Raw genomic sequence first — 15,792 nt, 5'->3', positions numbered from 1 at the left:
TGCTAATACTTGTGACTTCTGAGAGTGTTGTAGTTCATGGATGATATTGAACTGACCTAGGTGAGTATTCCATTTTGCAATTCTGCCTACTTTCCTGCGTTTTTAAGGACTGCTTCTAGCGGAGCTTTGCATGGGACGCGGACGTAGTGAGTCAAAAAGTAAGTTCTGAGTTTCAGGGTTGCCCATACTAACGCCAAGATGAGATGCTCGATCTTCGTGTAGTTTCTTTCTGCTTCGTTCAGAGTCTTGCTGATGTAATAGATGGGCTGATCTATCTTCGTGTTGGTTTTAACCAATACTGCGATGACTGCATCTTCTGTTGTTGCTATGTATAGTGCCAACACTTTATCAGGGTCTGGTTTTTGTTATATAGGGATCTCAGCCAGGTATTCTTTGATATTTCTAAAAGATTCCTCGCACTCTGTCGTCCATTCGAATTTGCTTCCTTTTTTGAGAATGTTAAAAAAGTGCTTACATCTGTCGGAGGACCTGGATATGAACCTCCCAGCGCAGCCAGCGAACCATTGAGTTTCTGAACCTCTTTTAAACTCTTTGGGGATGGCATTCTTACGATGGCTTCAATTTTAGCGGTATCGACTTCAATGCCCCTCTTCGTCACCAAATATCCGAGGAACTTTCCGGAAGTGACACCAAAAGTGCACTTATCTGGGTTTAACTTCATGTTGTGCACTGTCATTGCTTGGAAAATATCTTTTAGGTCTTGGTGATGATCTTTGCGCAGCTTGCTTTTAACGAGCATATCATCCACATATACTTCCAGCATACTTCCAATCCATGGTTTGAAAATTGCATCCACCATTCTTTGGCAGGTTGCCCCTGCGTTTCGTAATCCAAAGGGGATTCTTACGTAGCAATAGAGGCCATGTGGTGTATAGAATGTTGTATGTTGTTGATCTTATTCTGCTAGGAATAATTGATTGTATCCAGAGTATCCATCCATGAATGACATTTCTTCGTATCCTTCAACTGCCTCAACAAGTTGGTCAATGCTTGGCAGTGGATAGCTATCTTTAGGGCAAGCCTTATTGAGGTTGGTGAAGTCGATGCATATTCTTACTCCGCCATTTTTCTTCGGTACGATGACCATGTTAGAGATCCATGTTGGGTACTTAACTTCTTTGATGAATCCTGCGTCCAGTAGTTTTCGGAGTTCCACTTCAACTGCTCGATGGTATTCTGGAGATACTTTGCGCACCTTCTTCCTAAAGGGGGGGGGGGGTACCTGGTTTTATTCGAAGTTCGTGATGAGCTAACTTTGGTTCAATTCCCGGCATGTCCCCTAATTTCCAAGCAAATATGTCCGCTATTCCTTTAGAAGTTTGATTAGCGCGGCTTCTCTTTCTTCATCCATCAAGGTGCCTATTCTGATAATCTTCGGATTTCCCTCAGTACCTATGTTGATTTCTTTAGCTGCTTCGACAGGCGTAAACGTGGGTTTTGGTTCCCCCAAGAGAGGAACATTCTTTGATTTCTATTTGGTGTGCTCTCCGTTTTCTTTTGTCGTGGAGGTGCTGGCTTCTGCGCTGCCAGTGGTGCTCACGTTCAGAAGGTTTTTTCCGGAGATTTCTTCCAGATATGCATCTATGGTTATTTCCTTATTTTTGGCTCTTTGGGACTGGTGGTTTTCTTCCCGCTCGTTATTGATCTGATTCTGTGAGGTCTGACATTCCCGCGCAGTTACTTGGTCTCCTTTAATTTCCATGACTCCCTGGGGTGTTGGGAATCTGAGATATTGATGGTAAGTTGCCGCTACTCCTTTGAGCTTGTGAACCCATCTTCTTCCGATGATGGCGTTGTAAGGTGAAGGTGCATCTACGACGCTGAATCGAGTGTCCACTTTCATGGGCCCTGCGTCTACTTGTAAGACAATGTCCCCTAGGGGCTTTGTAGCTGCGCCGTTGAATCCGTAGATGGTGTAGTAAGATGACAGAAGTTGCTCGTCGTTGAGTTCCATACGTTTGAACGTGTCACAGAACAGGACGTTGACTGAGCTTCCTCCATCGATGAGAATTTTCTTGACATTGCACCCTGCTATTGGGAGTGTGAGGACTAGAGGATCATTATGGTCTTCCATGTATTCTTCCATATCGTCTGCGTCGAAGGTCATGGGCGCGTCCATCCATTGTTCGTGCTCGTTTACCTCTTTCCCATCGATCTTATAAAGCTCACAATAATATTCGAATTGTTTTCTTAATCTCTTCCCAATCTGGGCGGTTAGGGATGGTCCTTAAATCCCTGAACATGAAATTGTGTTGAGGGTGCGGTTGCCTTCTGGTAATTGAACCTGCTTGCCTCTCTTGGTTCTATCTTCGTTATTAATCTTCCGTATATATTGCTTTAGGTCTCCTGCGTCGATTAGTTTTTGAATCATTATCTTGAGATTTTTGCACTTTTCTATTTGATGACCGTTGAAACAGTGGTATTCACAGTATTCCTTGGATTTTTTTTGATCTAGGAGGCTGCTTTCCCTTGGACCATGGCCAATCGAAGTTCTCCCTCCCTTTGATCTCTCTCAGGATGCGCAACTAACTGGTATTCAGCTTGGTATAAACTTGATCTTCAAATTTTCGATCATCTCTTCGTCTATCATCCCTTCGTTCTTTTCTTTCTTCGTTGGGATGCTCTTCTGTGATTCCTCTTTTGGACCCGCTGGCTTGATCCACGGAATTTGTGCGTGTGGGACGTTGAGTATGAGCTCTGGGATTTTCACGCTGAATTTCTTCTAACCTTGCATGCTTTTCTATGATTATCCGGAGATCTCTTTCGGTGGTAGGGATGATCCCGTGGATCTCCACAAACAAAGGACTCACCCTTTCCATCCCCCATTTGTAGCAGTTGATACTAACCACAGGATCTACGTTGCCAATAGCTTGGAAAATCTTGTGCCATCTATCAGTATATTCTCTGATGGTCTCTTTGTAATTCATATCCAATGATAATAGCTTGTCCATGCCGGTATTGACAACCTTGTTGTACATGTATGTTGCTAGAAATTTTTCTGTGAGTTGGTCGTAGGAATCGATGGAGTTTGACGGCAGGTTATCAAACCATGATAACGCGGACCCTTTTAGACTTGATGGGAAGTATCTGCACAGTATGGAGTCTTCATTATCCCAACGGGCCATCATTCGATTATAATATCGAAGATGAGCCGCAGGATCAGCTGACCCGTCATAACAATCGAAAGCAGGAACCGAACATTTCTGCGATATGGAAGCCCTGGCCAAGTGTGGCGTCAGCGGGGTAGTGTTTGCTTCCTTCATCACTTGCTCTAGTATTCCGCCTCCCTGCCTAGTTTTTTATCTCCTTGATTTCTGCCAAAATTTCAGCATGCAGATTTTCCATTGCGATCTGGTGCTCTTCACGAATGGTAGATTTTGCTCTTAGGAGGGTGGTACCGTCAGTAGTCTGAGTTCTCGGGATTGTACTCAGGGTCTGATCTTTGGCTGCTCCTTGCTCCTCTTCGGTTCAATGGAATCGGGTTGTTTGCGATCACCATTCTTCTATCTTGATTGGGTACTACAGCCTTGGAGTTAGCTTCGTCGCGTTGGTTTTCTACCTCTGCGCTGTGAATGATTCTTTCCTTGAGTGTTTGGTTCTCTTGTGCTAATATCGCCACAGCATCTGCGTATGCCTTCTGGTTCTTTCTTAATTCTGCTAGCTCGGCCATCATCTGAGCGGAATGATTTGACCCTCGATTTGGTGTTCCTGCCCGCAATCGCTCATCGGCGGCTATGGTTTGTTCCTCATCCACGATCTGTATTACTGGCTCTGGTGGATCTAACCGTGCACCCCGGGACCCCGGCGGTTGTTGTGAGGGTTGACCTGCTATTAGAAGCGGTTGCTTGGTCGGGAAAGGTATGTTCTGTTCGTTGGTTAAGGGCATCCCATAGAGGGGTTGTTGTATTCCTGACTCTGCTACGACTTCCTGATGTTCCTGTAGTTGAGCGTTGGTTATTATGGGAGCTCCAACCTTGGATCTGCCAGCTCTTGAAGCTACTGCTTTGGCTGCCGCGGCATTTACTGCGTTTGCTGCGATGATGTTGGCATTGATGGGGGTCGTGCTTTCCGAATTATCCTGCTCCCTATCTGCTGCCTTCATCTTTTCACCTCTCTGCTTACTCCTAGTTACCATTGGGGTCGTCCTTGGCATCTCTTTTGACGAAGCTTTTGCCTTCCCGATATCTTTGCTTTTCTCCATCTTTTAATATTTCCCTGAAAAAGAGAGAAAAAATCACAAAGACAATGGGTCCCACGTGATATCTATTAGCGTTTTGAGTTCTCAAAGGTGTAAAATCTTGAAGATACGAAAGGCATCCATCTATGTAGACGACCGCAGATCCGTTCGAAGTTTTGATTTTCAAGGACGTGAAAACTTAGAAAATGCATGAAAAATCAGATCTACGTAGATAAACGCGGATCTGCTCATAATTTTGGTTTTTGAAATCATGAACGGAAAAAACCGTAGTGTTCCATACATCGTTACTTTCAGAAAACGAACCCTGAAACAAGTCACAGGAGAAGATAAATCTTTTACCGGGATGAATATCCCTGTTTCTAGCGCCAGATTGTGAACACGCAGATCAAAGTCATCTGAGTATTCACAAACAATGCGCGCAGACTCATGACAATACAATAAATAGGCTGCGCCTGAAGGGAACGGATTGGTTATGTCGAATCCTTGACTCGGAGTTCTAATACTCTTCCTCGTCTCATCAATTACAATCATTGTCCTTAGCTCATACAATAAGATATATAATGGACGAAGTATAAAATGTACGAACATGATATGCTATAAGTAACGAATTGAATATATAAAGTATGGATGTATGAACATAGACGAAACGATTAACTTATATGATTCTCACTTAGATCCCTGTCTCCGAGATTGGGATTTTCATTATATGGTGGGGATTACCGAAATAGTCGAATGACTTTGAGACTAATATAAGCCTGCGTAGCAGGAGGAACCTCACTTACACTTTCTCTATTTCTCTGTCTCTCTCCTTTTCTCTTCTTAATGTTTCCCCCCCCTTTCACTTGGGAGAGAGGGGTATTTATAGGGTGGTTACATGGGGTTCACTTCTGAAGCCCGTTATAACCTTATCCTCTTGTGTCTTGTGCCGCTTACGCAGAGGTCTTCGTGTTTTTGGTCTTCTCTGCGTGTTCCGTTTGAATATTCAGTGTTATCTGCGCTTCCTCCACAGGATGACTGACACGTATGTTGTTTGATGGTATTTAATGCGGGTAGTTGAGATGTCTGTCCGCGGTAGACAGTTGTCCTCTGCCCCTGTCTTGTCTGCGTCAGTATGACTATCCCTAGCCGTAGATCTTAGATCTTTCTGGGGATAGGATAAAGTGAATCTCGGGTTATCCTTCAGTGATTCGCAGTGTTCTAGTGTTTCCGTCTTCCTCGATCCCCTACCGTTGGATCTGGTGGGTGGAGACGCTATCTTGATAAGGCGCGTCTCTTGGCTGTCCACGTGTGATATCATATCTTGATGTTCTCAGCCGCATGTCCTCCACGTGTGACTTTGTGGACACGTGGCGGAAGATGAAATATGTACATACACTGCTGGTAATGATTCTTATGATGGAAGACCGGCGATGAAGTTTGCTGCCATTGGCAGTGAGAAGGAAAGGTGGTACTGCTGCCATATTTACGTTGGTTATTTACCAAAATTTTGAAGGGTTATGTTCGGAATTTGAAGGGGAAAAAAAGTGTTATTTAAAGTAGGTAACATTATTTGATGTGTTACAAAGCAGAATCACAGTTACAGAATAGTTACAGAAGAGTTGTCACAGTTTAACAGAAGTGTGACAGAAGAAAAGGTCACAGTTTGTGACAGTAGGCGTGACAAAAAGTGTTATCACAGTGAAGAAGTGTGACAGTTTTCTGGCAGAGGCGTTGCAAAAAGCAGATTTCAGCTTTGAAGGTTAAGAAGTTTTGGGTGAGTGGTTGATTCGAAGGGTCAGGTTATGGATTTGAAATAGACGCAAGAGAAGTTCAAAGTTGGTATTGCAGTCAAGGAGGACTGGTACAGTTTGATGAAGGTGATCGAATTCAAAGACTTATAATGACAAAGAAAGTTGGGTGGTGATGTTTGAGCTTAAGGGAGGACGGTATCTTATTAAGCTCAAACATGGTGATTGAAGAGTTTGTGGCAGAAACTTGGAAGTCTTACAAAGTGTGGCAGACTTTGTGTTAGTTATTGCTTGTGGCAGAAGCATAACAAGAGAAAGACTGTGAGAGAATCTTGTAAAAACAAAGAAGGGTGAAGGTTTCGACTCTAACAAGCGTGACTGGAACTAAAGAAGAAAAGAGAAGAAGAAACACCATTAAGGTTGTGAAGAAAGAGAAGTTAATCACCAAGTGGTGATGAGAGAGTGTTGAGTTTGAGACGTCACAAGGTTGTGAGCGTGAAACAAGATTGTAGATGAGTAATGTCTACAATTTGAGTGAAGCAATCCAAGTGGGGATTTGGCTAGAGTTGTGTGGAGCAATCCCAGTGGGGATTTGGCTAGAGAAGTGAAGATATTCCAGTGTGGAATTTGTGTTTGGTTGTGTTGCAGTTGGTGCTGCAAATTTGAGAAGAGAGTGATCAACAAAAGGAGGTTAATACCTATGAGTTGAGGAGAACATCACAACAATTAACAAGGTTGTGATCATGAATATTGGAAACATGTGTACTTGAGAAGAGAAGAAAGGTTTGTGAATTGTGAAAAGATCAGTTCTAGCAGACATCACTAACTTACGGTTGTGACTCTTGTTGAAGTAACATGTGAAGAGAAGATTAAGAGTTGAAGATGAGCTACAATGCTCGGTGATGAGTTGTTGTGTTTGGTTATCAAGTTGTATAGAGCACAATGAGGTGTTTTCTAGCTTGTTAAGGTTTGTGTTCCGCTGCGATGAAGATGAAGAAGAAAGAAGTTTATGATGGTTGTTATGGTATGGCGACATTATGGAATGTGTTTGAAGATTGTTGTTAAGAAAAATTAGAAGATTTCTTCGTTTGATTTGGTTTGCAGTTTGAGTTTCGTTTTTGAGTTAGTTTGTTGTTTGTGCTTTGTTTTTTATTTGAGTTTGAGTTTGTTGACGGAATTCCGGAGTGATCATGAAGTTGGGATAAGCTATAATCGAGAATCAAGGAGTAAGGGTTTGATTGGTGGTTTCTTTGAAGAAGAATGAGAAAAGACAAGAACGTTTTAACGTTTATATATGGAAGAAGAGGTTTGTAGAAATGAGAAAAGACAAGGACGTGTAAACGTCGATCAATGGAAGAAGATGAGGAGTAGAAGAGGGTTACGGAATTCTCGTTGAATGATATCTTGGTTTAAGGGAGGATGTTGGAAGTTAAACCAAGATATGAATTTGGGTCGTGGATCAACATATGATGTTGATCCAGTCCGAGTGGATCAACTGCTGCAGTTGACGCAGTCAAGTTGGATCAACAGGAGCTGTTGACACACTGTGCGATATTTAGAAGTTTGGGTTAACTAGAAGAGCAAGTTGTGTCGGTTCTAGAATGTTCTAGAAGAGTACTATTTAGAGTTTGTGTTATGTTAGGAATGTGTGCTTTATTTAGAGTTTGTTATTATTAGGAAAGTCGTTTGAGTGATCGTCAAGTTTGTGAGACTATAAGTAGGCTTGTAAGCCATGAGACAATGTACACCAAACTGATTATCAATGTAATCGTTTATTTGCTTCCGCGTGTGCTCTCCTCTCTCTTGCTCGATCCTACAGTGAACATATAAACTAACAGCTTCTGCTCACTTCCAGTATTTGCAGTTTCAAGGTGACCCTTATCAAATAAGGGGGAGCTAACTAAAAGGAGGCTACGTTAGGTTACGATATATAGTAAACATGAGGACGTTGTTTTATTTTGTTGAGCAAAGTCATAGAGGATAGATTTTGTTGCCGTGTGAAAGACAGGAAGAAAAAGAAAGAGAGAGGGAGTTGTCATAGTTGTCTTGGTAATAATTTGAGTTGCGAGCTTGAAGAAGAAGGGTGTTCTAGCGAAGGTGGAAAATTTATCCACCGCATCCTACAACTCTATTTAAAGGTTTGTTCAAATCCTAATAGTAATTTTCTCATCTTCCTTGTTTTGTTGTTAGCTGAATCTACCTAATTATTTGGTAAAGAATTAGTTATCCACCATTAGTGGTGAGTAGAGAAAGAGGGCATTGTTATTTAAGTGTTATATGCACCTTGAAGTTGTGTGAAACCTCAATTCGGGAGATACTGTTGTAACCCATTATTTGTCATAGTGGAAGTCTACTCTTAATCTTTGGTATTGTGTCATTGATATTATTTTCGTCATATTGAGTATTGCTTATTTCTTGTATGTAGGTTCCATATTGTGTATAGCGTCCCGGATCGGTAATTCCCCTAACAAGTTGTATCAGAGATACGTTGGTCGGGATTACCATATGCAATACGGAAAGTAGCACTAGTACTAGAATGGTTAATTTGACCGGTGAAAACTACGTGATATGGAAGGCGAAGATGGAAAACTTATTGTACTGCAAAGATCTATATACTCCTATAGAGAATAAGGGAGTAAAGCCTGACAAGATATATGAAGATGTGTGGCGTGTTAACGTAAAGTTGTTGGTTTCATTCGACAATGGATTGATGATTCTATTTTTCATCATGTGGCTAGTGAGACACTAGCCTATTCTTTTTAGATAAAGTTAGAGCAGATATATGACCAATAATCTCCTTATGCAAAACCTCTTCAATTTTCAAAGCTTGGAAAATTAAAGTACAAGGACAGAAGTTCAGTGACGCAACATTTAAATGAAATAAAGAGCATCATGAATCAGCTCACATCTATGGATTTGAAGATTCCTGATGAAATGCAAGCTTATCTACTGCTGAATACTTTACCAGACAGTTGGGAAACTTTGGGGATGTCTCTAAGATATTGTAGATGGTGAAATTTAGATAAGGGGCAAAAGTGTCATTTCAAGATCATAGACAAAACTCAACTCTAAGGCACCTCTAGCCACGATTTCTAGTATACGTCCCCGCGAGACACTACTGGTCGTGATGTCATGATTCCTAGCGCACATCCTCGACGAGATACTGCTGGTCACGTAGGTTTTGTAGAGCGTAAAACGTCCCCGACAGACTTATGAACCAGAACAACCACAATTCCAACATATCTTTGCGAAACCTAGCTGATTGTGATGCCATGATTCTTAGTAGACATCCTCGACGCGATACTGCTGGTCATGTAGGCTATGTAGATGCGTAAAAACGTCCCTGACGGACTTATGACCCAGAGCTAAGGGTGCACAGGAACTGAGCCGGACCGATGGACCGAACCGGAACCGGTGGAAGCGTACCTGATTTTGGACCGAACCGAGGTACAAGGTACAGGTACCGGTCCAAAAAATAGGAACCGAGGTCTGGGGGTACAGGTACACGGTCCAATACAAGTACCGTGTCGTACCGGACCGAAAGTGCCGAATAGTAAGAGCCATTAGATTTAGGGGATAATAGATCATTAATAGCCGTTAGATTAGAGGGGGTATATAAACTAACATAATAGGGTTAGGTTTCAGTTCCCTTTCTTTTTCTTTTTTTTCTCGTCTCCTCTCTCTGAGAAGAAGAAGAACTTCTTCCTCAAACCCCTCAAATCTTCGTTTTTGCCTGTTTTTTAATTCCGGTGTGAATAATTCCTTCTATTTCAACTGTTTGGGGTTAATTAAACAATTTCAGAATCTTAATCACGGATTCACGGGGTAAGTCTTTACTGAAAATTCCTTATTTATTTCTTTCTTAATCACCTGATTTGTTTTATCTTTTTTGTTAAATTTGTTTTTAATTTTTGTATGCCTATGATTGAGATTGACGGATTTTTGTTTTTAATTTTTTTTTAATTTTTTTTCCAGAATACTGGGTGTAGAGTTTCAGAGGAGAAGCCTGAAGAACTGATCCAGTTGAGGGGTATGTGTTCTTCTTTGTGTATTGCTTAGATTTGATTTTTGGAAACTTGATTGTTTCTGTTAGGTTCAATAGAATGATTTGGGTTTGCAGTTATGCTTATGCAGTTATGACGTGGTTTGCAGTTATGCCCTAGTCTCTCTTTTGATGCCTACAACTTTCATTTTCTTGAAATCTATTGGATGCAACTAAAAACTATAATTAGCAAACGGTAATTCAAGACTTCATTCATTCTAGTGTAAATTTGTAGCAAACTGAACAGGATGGCATTCATTTATTTATTACAAGCAATTAACCAACTGCTCCCATTGAAAATCTGGGCTTTCTTTCTTCACCTAACAGATTAGATTTCCTCTCATCTTTTTTGTGCCACTTTTCACTTGCTTTTGTTAGAAGTTTTGCATTTGTGATTGCGGATCTACTTTCCTATAAGTATCTACTTGAAAATGATACATATATATATGCAGTTTCTTCTGTTATTAATTTTTTGAATGCACTAATAGTGTTTGATAATACTTGTGTTTCATTTGTCATGACTCATATGTACATGTTTGGAAATTTCTTTGGCTCTGGTATTTATCAACTTGTTGATTAAGGTTGTTGCTTTCTATTAGGTGATTGCTGGATTGTGGGTTCTATCCATTGTGGGAGCTTGGTGCAATTTCTTGACCTTGTTTTACATAGGTAAGAGAGAGTAGTGGTATTACTTTGCAAGTTTCTTGGTCACAAGTTTCATTTCATTTCTTATTTAATTTTTCAGCACTTAAATTTGTTTTCTCAGTGATAAGCTGGCATGGATGCATCAAGTCAAGCTCATGGAACATCTACTCCTACACCTACAACTGATACACCTACCACTGCCACAGATACAGTTGTTGGATCCTCAATCCAACCAACAAATGAAGCAGCACAGCCAGAGACATCAGCAGTAGATGTAGAAGCTACTTCTACTCAAATGGGTGGTAAGATAACTTCTAACATTTAGAATCATTTCAAGAGGTTGAATGTTCAAGATGCTGCATGCAATTACTGCAAGAAGGTGATAAAAGCTCATACTGGAAGGAATGGTACAAGTGGAATGTGGAAGCACTTCAACAGATGCAAGCAGAATCCTAACAAGCCAAAGCCTAAAGGACAACAAACTCTAACATTAAATCCTGCAGAACTGGGTGAGGATAAAGGTCAGTTAGTCTCTACTATTTTCAGTCAAGATAAATGTAACAGGGCAGTTGTTGAATTTATTATAATTGATGAGATGTCATTTAGAGCAGTTGAGGGTGAAGGTTTTAGGAGAATGATGCATGTCTTAGAGTCTAGATTTGTTGTGCCAGGTAGAATGACTATTTATATATGTTTATTAGACATGTATGTATTAGAGAAAGAAAAGTTGAAAAATTACTTCAAGTCAACCAAGCAGAGGGTTAGTTTGACAACAGACACATGGACTTCACCAAACAATTTCAACTACATCTGTGTAACAGTTCACTTTATTGATCAGCAGTGGAAGTATCAAAAGAGAATTATTATGTTTTTTGAGGTTAGTGGTCACAAAGGAATTGACATTGGTGAGATGTTAGAGAAGTGTTTGTCAGATTGGGAGCTTAAAGATGTGTTTACTGTCACTTTGGATAATGTGAGTGCCAACAAGGTATCAATGGATTATTTGAAGACTAGTATTGTTTCAAAGACAAGGGAAGAAGAGAGATCTAAGTACTTGCATGTAAGTATATGTATATGAATATGACTTTTTTTTTTATTTTCTACTTAGGATTATGCTTATTAGTTTTGTTAAAATATCTAATACTTGGTTGAATTCACCTTTTCAGGTAAGGTGTGCAGCTCATGTACTTGCACTTGTGGTAAAAGATGCTGTGAGGGTCTACAACAAATCAATTACAAGAATCAGGTCAGTTGTCAAGTATATAAAGGGTTCTCCATCTAGGTTGGCTAAGCTTAAGCGTTGTGCAAAATTAGTTGGAATAGAGTCTAAGGTAACATTGATATTAGATGTTAAGACTAGGTGGAACAACACATTCTTGATGCTACAGGCTGCAGAAGTGTTTGAAAAAGCATTTATTAGGTTAGAAAGGTATGACAAGGAATATCGACAGTTGTTTTATTACCCAAAACAGAGTGAGAAAAATCTACCTGATGCTAATGATTTTGATATTGATGTTAATGTTGATGAAGAAGAAGAAGAATTTAGTGAAGAAGAACAAGAAGAAGTTGAGGTGACAGGGAAGAAGAAGAAGGCACAAAAGAAGAAGGTAGTAGTGAGGAAACCTGCTCCATGTGAAGAGGAGTGGATCTTTTCCAGAGGCCTTGTCAAATGTTTGAAAGTATTCTTTGATGCCACTGTTGCATTTTCATCCTCAACTAAGGTAACAACAAACACTTTCTTATGGCAATTAGTTATCATATATGAGCAACTAGTTGAGTTTAGAGATAATGTAGATGAAGATCCTTTTATTGCTACTATGGATGGAAAAATGTTTAAGAAGTATAATAAATATTGGGGTGATTATGCAAAGATGAACCCTACAACCTTTTTTGCCATGTTGTTGGATCCTAGAGAGAAAGAAAAAGGACTACAATTTGCTCTTGAGCTCTTGTATGGGAATAATTCTTCTAAGGTTGAATCTGTTATGAAGCTTGTTAAGTTGGATTTTAAGATTCTATTTGAAGAATATAAGGATGCCTATTCAGTTCATGAGGAGGAGTCAAGTAGTTCTATCCAGGGACAAGCCAAAGCAGTGGTAAGTAAACCAGTGGCAGGTCCAAGTCGTATGAAAGAGTTGATGTCAAGGAGTAAGAGGTTCAAGAAAAGCCCAAATGATGATGAGGGAAAAACAGAGTTGGATAAATATTTCATTGACGAGTATGAAGAAGGTGAAGGAGAAGATGACGATGAGGAGTTTGACTTATTGGGTTGGTGGAAGACCAACAGTACAAAGTATAAGATACTTGGACATATGGCTAAGGACATATTAGCCATTCTTGTGTCTTCTGTTGCCTCTGAGTCTGCTTTTAGCACAGGAAAGAGAGTCTTAAGTCCTTGTAGAAGCTATTTATCTACAAGGACAGTTGAGGCATTTCTTTGCACACAAAGCTGGCTAAGGAAGCCAATACAACTTGATCTTCTATCTGATTACATACCAGATGATGATGTTGAAGTTGAAGAAGGTAACATATTACATTATTACTTGTGTTTGGTAGTAATAGATATAGTCTAATAGTTACTAACTGCTATTATTTGTTTTTGCAGCGTTACTTGGTCCTATCAACAATGATGACACCACAAGTGCTGCTGACATGGATTAGAAGATCAAGATTCAAGACTACTGCAGCACTAGCTGCACTGCTAGTTGTTCTTTTTTCAGATTTTCTCATTTTCAAGACTTAGACTAAGTCACTTAGTGTTTGTGTCTGTGGCTACTGCCTACTGCTACTTCTTTTTTCAGATTTTCAAGACATTGTTTGTTTGGTTTGCTACTTATTAGTTGTTGCTTTGAATGAGAATTGAGATATTAGTAATACTTAATATATTGAGAAATAGGTAAAAACACAGGTACTTAGATTGTCAGAGAAAAAGACATATTTCTGTTTGGAAAAGTACCGACGGGTACCAGAACCGTACCTGGTACCGGAACCGAGGTACAAGGTACATGTACCGGTCCAAAATTTTGGAACCGAGGCTAGGGAGGTACAGGTACTCGGTCTCGTCAAGAACCGAGCCGAACCGTACCGTGTGCACCCTTACCCAGAGCTGAGACATACATGTCTCCTATAAGCACGACTCACCCTATTTGAGATCAAGGACTGATTCCTAGTACATCATCGCGAGAAACACTGGTCATATCTACTCTAGGCTCTGACTCGACTTACCGAGGCTTCCGAATAATTCCTAGTACATCTCCGCGAGATACACTGGTTACTCTGCCTCCGTGCCCTTTCGACAGACTCCTAGAACATCCTTTCGAGATACATTGGTTTTGTCGGCCCATCATATGGACATAGTTGATTCCTAGAACATCTCTGCAAGATACGCTGGTCAAAGACAAGTGAGCCAAAGTCTCGCAGAGACATTAATCGGGCACACAAATCCCTTTCTCTCTCTTCAAGACGAGTCACAGCTGACCACAGAGAGATTTCGATCCATCAACAAAACCCGGAGAGATTCACATCTCTCCTCAAAATATCAAAGAGATTCACATCTCTTTTCACAATCCCGAAGAGATTTACATCTCTCCGCAAAATCTCTGAGAGATTCACATCTCTCCTCAAAATCTCAAAGAGATTCACATCTCTTTTCACAATCCCAAAGAGATTTACATCTCTCCGCAAAATCTCAGACAGGGCCGAATATTCCTCATAATAGGCACACGCCTTACCTAGGGCTCAAGCCTATTTCTCAGCCTCTCAAACACACTCATGGCTAGTAAATTGAGCCTGAACTATACATGTCCATACAAAAACGTGGATAAGATCTCTTGAGATCCGCATGCTCAACAAAGGGACCCAAAAGTAATAATACGGCCTCCACATGACATATGTGATCGTCCATGAAGAGAGAGAGCTCAACCTCAGATCCTCTCACACTATGCACAGCATTCCTGATGCATTCCATGCCCTTTCACGTGACTCATCCTAGTCATTCTCACAAATGAGAGAATATCTTTCTATATTTGCCAACTCGGCTAAAGAGAATATTTCTCTCTCTCAACGCATCATCACAAAGGCTGACTCAGCTTCACACAAATGAGGGATATCAATTAGGGTTTTGGCTTGGCGGTCTACGACACGTGTGAGAAATACCCGGCCTATTTCTCACCGCAGAAGAGAGTAAAGGCGGTGAAATAATAAGATAAACACAACCTAGTTTATCTTTATCTATTTATGAAGAGACGGGAGAAGTGCTCCGCACGGTACGACGAACAATCCCTATCTTCACCGACCTGAGATTAGAAAATTCAGCTATAAATAGGTCCTCTATTTCTCCAAGCTAACATACATATTTCTCATAAACTCTGAGTAATTCTTCTTCAAACCTAGAATTCTCTGATCTCTCTCTTCATCTGCCAGCCCTAACCTCTCTTGTGACTGAAACAACCTTTGAACGGACATTGTGCGTGGTTTAGGCAAAGACTGTTCGTGCTCAACCTCCCCTAACTCACTTTCAGAAACCCTAGAATCCCACTTTATCCTGTCACCGGTTTTAGGTAACTACAGTTATATTGCAGAAGAAAAAAAGTGAACTATCAATATTGCAACAAACAGTTTGTCGAATAAAGAAGTTAGAAGGAATTCATCAGACTCATCTCATTCAGAAGCTCTTGTTACAGAGGAATGGGATAGAAGGAAAGCAGAGACCTTGTATATTGGAACTGTCGCAAGAATGGTCATTTTGCAAATAAATGCAGGAAGCCGAAGAAAGAACAACATATTGGAAATGACAGAGACAAGGATGTTATAGGTGTTGCAACAGATGATGGTGATATCATTTTATTTTCTGACTACAATGATATATCTATGAGTTTTGCAGGTTCTGATTCAGAATGGATGATAGATTTAGCAGCATCTTACCATGCTACTCCATGAAAAGTTGTGTTTAACTCCTACAAGGCTGGTGACTTCGGGTCAGTCAGAATGGGAAACAACGGTGATTCGAAAATTGTAGGAATGGATGATGTGAAAGTTGAGACTAGTGTTGGTTGCACATTAGTTCTCAAAAATGTGCGGCATATACCAGATCTTTGTTTGAATCTAATGTCACCAGGAATGTTAGATGAGGAAGGGTACACCAATTCCTTAACTGTGGA

Source organism: Papaver somniferum, chromosome 10, assembly GCF_003573695.1.
Source record: "Papaver somniferum cultivar HN1 chromosome 10, ASM357369v1, whole genome shotgun sequence".
Lineage (NCBI taxonomy): Eukaryota > Viridiplantae > Streptophyta > Magnoliopsida > Ranunculales > Papaveraceae > Papaver > Papaver somniferum.
Note: the sequence above shows the minus strand (reverse complement) of the source record.